Source organism: Limulus polyphemus, unplaced genomic scaffold, assembly GCF_000517525.1.
Source record: "Limulus polyphemus unplaced genomic scaffold, Limulus_polyphemus-2.1.2 Scaffold65, whole genome shotgun sequence".
Classification (NCBI taxonomy): Eukaryota; Metazoa; Arthropoda; class Merostomata; order Xiphosura; family Limulidae; genus Limulus; species Limulus polyphemus.
The window spans coordinates 574164-582107 of NW_013665675.1; the positions used below are offsets into that span (position 1 = coordinate 574164).

Here is a 7944-nt window from a genome sequence, read left to right on the forward strand (position 1 = left end):
TACTTTACAAACTACTCAAGTACAACTGTATGTTTGTTTTGAATTTCGCGCAAAGCTACACGAGGGCTATCTGCGCTAGCCGTCCCTAATTTAGCAGTGTAAGACTAGAGGGAAGGCAGCTAGTCATCACCACCCACCGCCAACTCTTGGGCTACTCTTTTACCAACGAATAGTGGGATTGACCGTCACATTATAACGCCCCCACGGCTGAAAGGGCGAGCATGTTTGGTGTGACGGGGATTCGAACCCGCGACCCGCAGATTGCGTGACGAGTACCCTAACCACCGGGCCATGCCGGGCAAGTACAACTGTATCAATTTGTATTTGACTTATTGTTTGATTTTGATGCGTCTTTTGTGTCAAATGATCAAATTGAGAAACCTCTAGCCATGAAACTTCTGTTAACTACTATTAGTTTTATCTTTCAAGAAAATGGAAACCTTAGCATGAAAAATAATGTCACAATATAATAAATGAGACACAATTTTCATTACTTCAACACGTTTATTAAACTACATACATATATAAGGTTTTGAATATCTGAATTTAAACAGTATACATCTGTAAAGAAACATATTTACACTGAATAGTATGATACACATAACATTAATGTTGTGAAATAACTTGTCTGAAGGCTTTTTGCAAGCAATACAGTTATGTTCTGTGCGTCCTTGTGGTTTCATCCAAATTTATTAAAGTCCGTATTTTCAAGCATAGTTCTTTATAATTTACTCACTATTTGTTAAACATTACAAATAAGATGCCTGGTGTTTACTTATAGACAATGGCATTTTGCTGAAAACAAACAGACAAAAGAAAATTCCTTATAAGTTATGTAACACTTATCAGAAACAATCATTATAAATCCTATTATATATTTTAGTGGTACTGCAATCAAAAAGACTAAGAATTCAGTGTTATACATTTGACTTGCGTCATCAGCCGACTGTAATTTCAAGGCACACGTAATGGCGAGACAAGTTTTTAGATATCTTTGTCAAACAGAATTAATTACACTAGTAAACATTAAAACAAAGACTGCAGTTAATGTAAATGATTAAAGCCAACAGAACATTAAGAGAGGTCACAAAATTCCAACAGGTCCTGAAAATTCTTCCACCAAATACTGGATATCTCAAATCTAGAATGTGGATACACACCTGTAGCAAGATGACATTTAAAAATGTATATCATCAATTAATGATCTTTCTTCGTTACCTCAAAACTTCTTTAGAATAACAAACAATTAAAAATTTATAAAACTAATGAATACATCGAAACTTATGTAGTTCTTCGTGACGCAATAGTTCCTGCTAAAACAAGTCTTTTCTTATTTACACTTACTTCTGTTATGGGATATGATTACAAAGGAATGGATTAGCCTATTTCGCATAGCCCATTGACATTTACAAATTCTAAAATATAAATGAAGTAATTATCTTTTGAAAAGTTCATAGCTTTGCCTTATTAACTTTGAACCCTTTAATGATTATCTATTTTCTACCTATGTACTGTTTGTATATAAAGTATAGTAGTTTTTATAAATCTTTTATTACGAACACTCTAGAACAGATAGGTAAAACAATAAACAAAAATTGAGACAAACACTAATGCCATTTTATCAGGCTCATCAGTTAAACGTGAAACATACGACTATTTAAATAAGCAAAAAATATTTAAAGGGTAAAACAATATAACATGCTTAATCATTATTAGCATCTATGGAACGGATAACAAATATAACAACCCGAAATAATATTCTGTAGAGGCAATAGTGTGTAAAACTCGAACTGTGGGACAGCAGGAGCTGATATGCAATCATTCATTAATGTTTCAACCTACTATCAAAATTGTTTGATTCGTGAAATTATATTATGAATTTTTTTATTGTTAGAAGTTTTAATTTGTCAAGGAAAAATGTTTTAAGAGTTGATGTTCTGTAGTATAAAATGTGAGTATAAAAAGATCAATTGTGCATTTAAAATATTTGAAATTATTAAATTAAATTAAATTAATTTTTAAAAATTTAGGTTCTATTAGTGATTGAAGGTGCTACTATACATAAAATGTGGTAAGCAGGCATGCCGTGTTTTCCGCCATCGTATATTGATACAGGAATTAAAACAAATGTTTCGTTTAATTTGACTCCATGCAGTTTAGGCATAAACATGTGGTCCAGATAATGGTTGAGTTGTTTCATTCTAGTTAACCTTGTTTCTTTGTTGTTCTCTAGCAGATAATATCTACTATGCCTACGAAAAAATTTGCTACAACTTTGCACATTGTGTAGGATACATCATCAACAGCAATTTCCATCACTGGCTAAGCAATATGTCTTTTGTATGTTGCAAGAGAACAGCCAGTCACGTGTTTACACTTGTTTGTTACGGATCCTCGGTCTTTGTCAGAATACAAAAGTTTCTACGGAAATACATCTTGCGGAACATAACTGTTGATTGATTCCATGATAGGGAACTGATCAGTGTCTACGTGAATACGCATACTGTATTTTTGCTTAATCATTTCAAATAAAGGTTGCTTTACTCTCTACACCATGGCTCCATTATATTTATTTTCATAGCTTAAACTCAATAGAAGTTAAGTTCAAATTTATTCTGTAATTATCCTTCGGGAATCTATATTTGGAATTTATTACATATTCGTGCAGAAATCAGTTTACAGTGAAGATACCACATGCTTCTATTTTCCAATCTAATTGATATTACAGGTTTTGTAAGTGGTTGTGAACTAATATTTCAAATTTGTAGCCGAGGTAAATTACTGGCATAGAATGGTTTCTATCGTAACTTTTAAAGCATCTGGTAAACTTAGTATCTATAAATTTCGAAGTCAATGTAATAAATAGTACACGTATATCAAAAGAGAATCTATTCAGCTTTGAATCATACCATTAAAGCTCTCGTGTATTTCTTACCTGATACTTTGAAGATCCAATTATGACACTTACAGACTACTTGCTCCTAAGTCACGGTTTCTTGAACATAGTTTTGCTGTGGAGAAATAAATACTAACATACTCAGAGCTATCCAATTCGATATTGAAGCTATATATTTAATAAGTTTAAAAAAAGAGTTATGCGGTTATATTTCAATCTCATTATGAGCATCAATTACAGATGTTAGAAGAAAAATGACCTCAGAGTTATTCTAGGATAAAAAAAAAATATTAAAGGTATTACAAAACATTTTAATGAACATTCTACCAATTTATACAAAATAAAAACTCTGAAAGGCCACTGTAAAGTTTAAAAAAAGAAAAATTTGAACTTTTTGTTGAATCTCACAAAATAAGATTTCAAGAGTTGTTCTTCGTAATTCAGTTGTAAATACCACGCCTCTTAGAAACCAACGCGTCTGCAACTTATTGAACAAGAAAGAGAAATCATAGTTATAATTTAATATTATGGAACTGAAATATGAAAAAGTACTCGTTAGTAAGTACTTAAAATCTTGATATGCACTTCTGCAAATATTATTATCCACGATATAATATTCAGCTTTTAAGTGATTTTGTGGAACCAACTTTATAAAATAACCAAATATTATTTGATATTACAGAAGAATATTGCACAACTCCGTAAGCTCAAAGAGTTAAAGAGTTGTTTGTAAACATAGTTTTATAATACACTTGGAAAATTTATTCATATCATAAATGTACATTTTAATAACAGAGTTTATACATAGTCTTACGAAAGTTTTATTGGTCTCTCCATTTAATGACGTAGATACAAAAATGTCTTTCACCACTTCTTCCCTTGAACTGTTAGGCGAATTAAGATTCTTTTGTAGGCTTCTAAAGGGAACTTCCAAATATTTGACATCTATTATAAAAAAAGTATTTATATCATCATTTACGTTTTGGAAACTAATTAAATTCCTTGATCGATAAAGTTACATAAAGATACCAATTAATTTTGAGAGTTCTGTATCTCAAAGTGAATAAGGTCTAATTGTTTTTCAAATATAAAAAACATTCATACAAAAAAAGAATGGATTATTTATTTGTAAGTTGCTAAGTAATACAAAATTCAAGAACTTCAGTAGCTGAAACTAAGAAACTAAATGATGAACAGAAAAATAATTAATAATTAACATTCATCATTCAGAAGGTATCAAAACGTACAATACAGAATAATTAAGTGAGATTCGAATCTGTTTTATATATCCGAGATACTTACTGAGCAATTACCAACTTTTTTAAATTCAATATCTCTTAAAATGTTTTCATGTTTAAACCTCCTATTGACTAATTATCAAATGCAGGACACACTTTGTGTTATTAACAGGAGTGATAGTTTAGTGATTTTACACATTCTGTAGCTCGGACTGTGGTAATCCAAGCTATCACATATTTATAGTAAACGTGCTCTGCTAGACTCTTACTTTGCATACCAAATTTCAAGGCAATCCATTAGGAAATACCTGAGATATAACATCTCCAATTTTGATTAAGTTTCTTCCTTTTTTTTTCTTATTCTTCGCACCAAAAGTACGGAAACTTTATTTGATATAAAAACATGTTTAACTTCTATGGGTTTTTTCTGATTTGTAACACTGATAGATCTTTTTAACCTATAACGAGGAGTTTCTCATTTGATATAAATATAAGCCGCATGAACAAAGTTATTCAAGAAAAACCGCTCAAATTTCGCGAAAAGTTTTGCGACGCCTACGTAAAACTTCACGTGAGCTATCGGTCTAAAATATTCACTACAGCTTCACCTAATGATAAAAGTGGACCGTTTTTAGTTTTTGTCATACGGATTAAAGACAGCTGATTTAGACCAGCAAAACTATAGAGTGAAAGGACGTGCGGATACATAAGTATTTTTTAGGCCAAGCAAACTAGATTAGTAGTTTCTAGCTCAAGTTTTCAAAATAATCATACGGGTAGACGGTTATTATTGATTATTCGTTACTAACTTTTCAGCATAAACTTACTAAATTTTATGAAATTATTCTAATTAAAGAGCATTTAGCGTCACATGATATTAGCTTAAGCAATTAGCATAAATAATTATGTTTAATACGGCTGTACTGATTGCATAAGGTGATGACAAAAAACTGTTAATTTAAATTCTATGGCGTTACTATAAAAGAATCTATTAACAATGTTTTAGAGAGGAAAAACTATTATCATATATTTTAAATAATCTGGTTGGATGTGTAAAGTAAAAGTCCGTTTTATTCACCATCATGCTCCAAGTTGAACAAAAAACGTGGCCTGGCTAACTAATGAATGAATATTTGCTGTAAAATTCTTATCAACTCTATAAATGTAGCTACCAGTTTGGCCGCCAATTTTGATTTCATTCCTTTAAATCGCACGCTCAATCCTTTTTGACCACACCTTTTTTTTCATACCTAAGGTGGTTTTGGTTAGATTATAATAAACAAAGCTGATTTAAATAAATATTCAAATTACCAAAGTTAAACTGTAAAACGCATATCATGTTACTTAATGTGTATGATACACAAACAAAATTTAAAGGGATTATAATAAACAAAACGGATTTACACCACGTCTATATATTGCCTACATTTGTTTCAATATGAGATAGGCTTAAACCTTCTTTAGGAGTCATCATCAAGCTTACGCTCAACAGTGTTAACATGTTTCAATAACAGCGCTTAAATGATTTGGTTGATTTTATGCAACATGGAAATAACGGTATTAATCATATTATTGAGCTAGTGCATAATAACTAATATCCTGGTGATACGAATGTACATCTTAAACTGTTTATTTTACTATATGTAGACAATATAGTTATTTTAGCAGAAACTCCAGACGATATACAAAAAAACCCTAATGCCATGTATTTTTATTGTCTGTACTAGTCTCTAGAAGGTAATTCTAGTAAGACTAATATATTTATTTTTCTAAGAGGAAAAACAAAAACAATGGCCCTTTCTTTATTTATAACGACCAAATAGTCCATTTAGTTGATTGATGATGTCAGTTACTTAGGTGCAACTTTCAAGTTAATAGTTCATTTTCAATAGGAAACATCAAGTGCAGAAAGCGACTAAGGTTATGTTTCAGTATTCAGAAAAGTATGAAATTAAATTTCAATATAGCTAATAAGATAGTTACTTGATATGATGCTATTTCCGATTACTTTATAAGACTGAAGCTATAAAGATTGCAACATCATGGAAGCGTTTCATCTGAAGTTTTGTAAAATGATCATGATTTTAAAAGCTTCAATACTGAATAATATTACTTATGAAGAATATTAGTAAGTCCTAATAAACATAATTATTAAAACTCATGTGGTGGTTTATTTGGCCAGATTCTATTGTGTATAAAGTATTTTTTTACTCCTCATACTAAATGCGAATACTCTTTCTCGTGATTATGTTGTATACAAAAGATCTCCCATAAATTCAGAATAATCTGTGTCTTGGGTAACCAGCACTTTATTCAGAATAATCTGTGTCTTGGGTAACCAGCACTTTAACAAAGTTGAAAAGATATAATCAATTCTTAAAATAGAATTTACAGATCTATTTCAGCAAAATTAAAAAAAAATAATGTTATTAATTCTGATGATTATTCAATTATAGACGTTTTAAGGATCGGTTTCGGCTTGAACCCTTATTTACTTGTGTTATCAAATAGTCTTAAATTATGTTTTGTTAGATTTAAAATTTCGAAAAAATAATCTAACTATTCAGTTAGGAAGATATGCTCGGAAAACTATACAGATGGCAAGTTTCATGGAAAATTATACTAAAAATATAACTTGAGATATTCTGATTATTCGAAATTTAGAGATTTAAGGATATATATGAATTATATTATTAAACTTTCAAAAATCCTCATAGAAGCATACACTGCAAAACATATCAACACATCCGTTTTGAAATATGTACTTTATGTTGTTAATTTGCTAGGAGTAGTCTTCCCACTACATATATTTACATAATTCATGTGTTTTACATTTATTCTAATACACTGAATAATTTGTATTGCATTCAAGAACTTGTTGTTTCTGTTTGTTCCCACCTGTTTTTACTTCTTGTTTACACGTTACCATGATAATTACGTCATTTTTTTTCATTTTTGTTTTGCAGCTCACATATTCCATCGAAGTCTTTGAGTTACTAATAAAGTTCAGGTTCAACGCTCAAGAACGACAGTAAACATACAACTTTTAAAATGAAGAAGCAAGAATTCTGGGAATGTCTTTAATAGCATGCTTATAATAGCTTGCATAATATTGTTAACTTGTATATGCATTTTAGTTTTTATATTCATGGCAAAACTACTAATGCTATTTGTCGCCGTTCCTAATTTTGAATTACTGGACAGCGGTAAGGCAGCAGCACCATACAAACTATCATAAGGGATTGACTGTCACTCCTCTAACGTACACACAGATTAAAGGGAGGGGATATTGTAGTATCGCGCTGGTACGAATCAGGCTCGCTGGCTCAAAATTTCAGTGCCCTAAAACAGCGCCCTTATATTTTAGAAACAATGCTTTTGTGGTAAATGAAATATATAAAATTAAAAATAACTATCAGGTCGTTAAGAAATTAATGTCGCCTTTTTCTGGATAAAAACACCCGAACAACTTATATATCAGAACAAAGCATTTATTAAATGAAATAATCTCCATTCACTGATGCTTTTCCATCGTACAATCAGGTTGTTAATGCCCTGATTAAAGAAATCACTTGGCTTTGAAGCAAAAATCATGTCGATGTCCTATTTAACACTTTCCACATCTGCATACGTTTTCTCATTAAGATGGTGTTGCAGCGAACGAAAAAAATGGTAATATGATGGTTCCGTATCTGGAGAATATGGTGGGGGGGGGGGGAACTTCCCAACCCAACTCCATAATATTGTGTTGCGTTGCGTCAAACGTGCCACATGTGGACGTGCATTGTAGTGGAGAAGAAGAACACCTTT

General features: G+C 31.0%; 1 long non-coding RNA gene across 1 annotated transcript in view; it reads right to left on the reverse strand.

Moving 5' to 3' along the window:
- Positions 1-632: 632 nt before the first annotated feature.
- Positions 633-7944, reverse strand: part of LOC111087278 — a 32045-nt gene continuing 24733 nt past the window's right edge. Inside the window, exons 3-5 of the long non-coding RNA XR_002611988.1 lie at positions 3711-3841; positions 2936-3011; positions 633-1160 (exon numbers count right to left, since the gene is read on the reverse strand). This is a non-coding gene — a long non-coding RNA (uncharacterized LOC111087278). The remainder of the gene's footprint in view (positions 1161-2935; positions 3012-3710; positions 3842-7944) is intronic.